Raw genomic sequence first — 4060 nt, 5'->3', positions numbered from 1 at the left:
GGTTTCTAAAGATCTTTTAACATGAGATAAATAAAGCAGTAGATCAACAGAAGACAGGTATATTTTATAATAATCACTCTGAAAGAGCTATTTCAAGTAATAATTACCCACTCAGGGATGATGGGGGAATCTGTAATGGCTGTAGCATAAGAATCACTTACCATGTGACAAGAAAAACCTGCTATTCTCCCAAACTTAAAATGGAAACATTCTTTAATAGGAAAATAATGCCTTAATTCACTCTTTTAAAATGTTTAAATTAAATATATAAAATGCAATGTTTTCATCTCTATAATCTTACTCATTATTTTCTAAGCATAATTTTAAATCTATCTTTTATGAGAATCTACTGGTAAAACAGTAGATTCATTTTTTGTTTCCTTGGAAGCCTTCCTTCTAGAAGACATGTCTTATCTTTCTAATAAAGTTATTTTTTTTATGCCATCATTTCAACTTTTGGTGTTTTCTCCCCCTAAATCTCCAGTGTAAATCAGTTTCTATTTTGTGGCTTGTCTGACTGTGGAGCTTTCCTCTAGGAAACTGGTCATTCCACTCAGAAGAAAACTAGATTTTTGGTGCCATTCCAAAAGGAACAAGTAGGTCAGCTCCTCCTTACTATTTGTAGGTGAATAAAGGAAAGAGAAATGTCAGTTTGTTCATATATTGATGTATTCATTCAACTAGTATTTACTGAGCATGTATTCTAGACAGATACTAGCTCGGGGACCTGAAGTAAAGCTGGGGAATGTTGACACACACACAAAAATTACTGTACATTGCAGAATGAAACACTGAAACTTTCTATCTGGTGTTCTAGGACGATAGAGAAATATTACTAAATCCTCATAACATTGTTGCAATTTCAATTAAATAGGGTTAGCCCACTGAGTAAATTCTACTCTTCCTAAGTGCTCATGGCTTCTCTTACCAGGGAACTTCTTAATTATGTGGGTTCATCAAAAGATAGAGCTGACTTCAGAAACTCCTGTGGAAAACTTTTCAAAACTCCTCATATTATTTTTTACAGCATGTGTAAATCCCTAGCTACTTTCTCGCTGTTATCCTATCAGTATTTTTATTGGAAAAATGCATAGATTATCAGCAATCATAAATTAAATGTTAATGATTTTTACATTTTTCAGGACACTTCGGTTATAAAACACACACTAAATTTCAAGCATGTTCGTATGCTTAAGACGTCCATCGAATGAACCTAGGTCCATTGACTCTTATGCAACTCACCCAGACTTACTTGAAACCAGTTTTCTCAGTATGGGTGCCATGGAACCTGAATATATCAATCATAAGAACAGTTAACAATCCACCTCATGGGTCAATCAGAAACGTGAACTCAAAATCTTTCCCTCTTTGCTATACTCTCTCTTTTTGCTCTACATCTAGCCTTTCAATTCCTGGTTGGGAAGAACCCCTAACTTGCATCTTAGCGATGTAGCTCCTCCATGTCTGTCCAGCAATAAACTCAGCTTTGGTATTTTTTAGGACTGATGATCTTTGTATATTGATTCTGATTTGCTAAAGACCCCTAACATGTATTTTGTATTTAAAATTATATGTTTACTATGTGTCAGATACTGTTCTTAGAACTTTGTAAATATGAACCTATATTGGTGCTGATTTGTAATTTTCCTGAAGCAAGAGTTAGAATCACAGATACTTTCAAGAAGCATGATTTAACCAGCCAATGAACCTAACTGACTGTCCAGCATTCATATCTTATCATCTAGCACTTTCATTACTATTCATCTTTGTTTTTTACTGGTTTCTCATAGTAACTGTCGTGACGGTTTATGGGCAAAAATTGGCTCAAAGAAGAAAGCCAACTGCTAGAGCTCTTGATAGAAATAAAGAGGAAGGAAAAGAATTCAGAGAAATTATCTGTTTTAACCTGAAAATAGAAATTTTCAGTAGATTAAATAGTGGCATGTTGAATTTGATGGCAGATCAGATGTGTAACATGAAAGAATTCACAGAACTTTCTAGGCAAAGCAAAAGAAAACCATTTCAGGGGGAAAATTCTCGTGTCCCTAACAATGCAATAAAGGCATACTGTGGAAAAGAAAAGTCAATGGACACTGAATTTGTTTTTTGTATTGGGAGGATATGTATGAGAAAGAACTATTAAGGGAGAGAAAGCTGGAAGTTAGAATAAAGTCAGAACACTTTCATACCTATAAAATTGGGGATTCACAAAGATCTCCAAAGCTTTGTAAATGTCAGCATTCTACCACACTGTTTAAAAAGCTTGAATATTAAATAATTTTTGTTACCCAATGTGAATTTTTTGTGATTTTTCACTGTTGTAAAATATAATAAAATGTATAACTTTAGTCTTTTTTGTTTGTTTCAGATGGAGTCTTACTCTGTCACCCAGGCTGGAGTGCAGTGGCGGGATCTCGGTTCACTGCAACCTCTGCCTTCCAGGTTCAAACGATTCTCCTGTCTCAGCCTCCCGAGTAGCTGGGATTACAGGCGCTGCCACCACTCCCGGCTAATTTTTTGTATTTTTAGTAGAGACGGAGTTTCACTGTGTTAGCCAGGATGGCCTCAATCTCCTGACCTCGTGATTTGCCCGCCTCAGCCTCCCAAAGTGCTGGGATTACAAGCGTGCGCCACCGCGCCCGGCTAACTTTTTAGTCTTTTTTTTTTTCCTTTTGAGACGGAGTTTCTCTCTTGTTGCCCAGGCTGGAGTGCAGTGGCGCGATCTCGGCTCACTGCAACCTCCGCCTTCCAGTTTCAAGCGATTCTCCTGCCTCAGCCTCCTGAGTAGCTGGAATTACAGGCGCCCGCCACCACGCCTGGCTAAATTTTTTTGTATTTTTAGTAGAAATGGGGTTTCACCATGTTGGCCAGGCTAGTCTCGAAATCCTGACCTCGTGATCCGCCCACCTCGGCCTCCAAAAGTGCTGGGATTACAAGCGTGAGCCACTGCACCCGGCCAACTTTAGTCATTTTTAAGTGTATAATTCACTGGCATTAAGTGCACTCATGTTGTTGTGCAGCCATCACTGCTATCCATCTCCAGAAGTTTTTCATCATCCCAAACTGAAACTCTGTACCCACTAAATAGTAACTCCAAGTCCTCCCCTCCCCTCGGCTCCTGGTAACCACTATTCCACTGGCTGTCTATGAATTTGGCAACCCTACATACCTCATATAAGTGGAATCATACAATATTCCTCATTTTGTATGGGGTATATCCATCAACCACGCCTGGCTGATGGTGGCGGAGGAACGATGAGTTGACTGTGTGAACTCTGACAACAGTGGCTGGACCGAAATCTGCCGGGAAGCGTGGGTCTCCTCTAGCTTATTTGGTGTCCCCAGAGCTGTCCGGGGATTTGGTCTTGCCCAATTCAAAAAGCAACGTGACCAAGACTATGAAGGGTTTTGAATATACCTTGACGAAGCTGCAAGGCGAGCCCCCCTTCAAAACACTTGTTGAGACAGCCAAGGAAGACAAGGAGAATGCAAAGGAGACGGCACTGGCAGCTGCAGAGAAGGCCAAGGACCTCACCAGCAAGGCGGCCACCAAGAAGCAGCAGCAGCAGCATCAGTTTGTGTAGCCAGCCCACCACCACCACAGCACCCCAGACATTTGGCTTAGCTAGCCCCTCTGCCCTCCCTCCATTGTACCTTATCATTAAAAATCAACTTCCGGCCGGGCACGGTGGCTCACGCCTGTAGTCCCGGCACTTTGGGAGACCGAGGCGGACGGATCACGAGGTCAGGAGATCGAGACCATCCTAGCTAACACGGTGAAACCCCGAATCTACTAAAAATACAAAAAAAAATTAGCAGGGCTTGGTGGCGGGCACCTGTAGTCCCAGCTACTCCACTCGGGAGGCTGAGGCAGGAGAATGGCGGCAACCCGGGAGGTGGAGCTAGCAGTGAGCCGAGATCGCACCACTGCACTCCAGCCTGGGCGACAGGGCGAGACTCCGTCTCAAAAAAAAAAAATAAAAAATCAACTTACAGCCCTATCTACTGTCTGGGTGGTGGGTTGTGGGGAATCCAGTTTGACATCTGCAGTACACCAGGC

General features: G+C 41.4%; 1 pseudogene; it reads left to right on the top strand.

Annotated features, from left to right (window-relative positions):
* Positions 1–3217: 3217 nt before the first annotated feature.
* Positions 3218–3724, top strand: LOC108543638 (PRELI domain-containing protein 1, mitochondrial pseudogene; annotated as a pseudogene).
* Positions 3725–4060: the final 336 nt, after the last annotated feature.

This window comes from Rhinopithecus bieti, unplaced genomic scaffold (genome assembly GCF_001698545.2).
Source record: "Rhinopithecus bieti isolate Rb0 unplaced genomic scaffold, ASM169854v2 scaffold_23748, whole genome shotgun sequence".
NCBI classification, from domain to species: Eukaryota; Metazoa; Chordata; class Mammalia; order Primates; family Cercopithecidae; genus Rhinopithecus; species Rhinopithecus bieti.
This window is presented reverse-complemented; position numbering and strand designations above follow the sequence as displayed.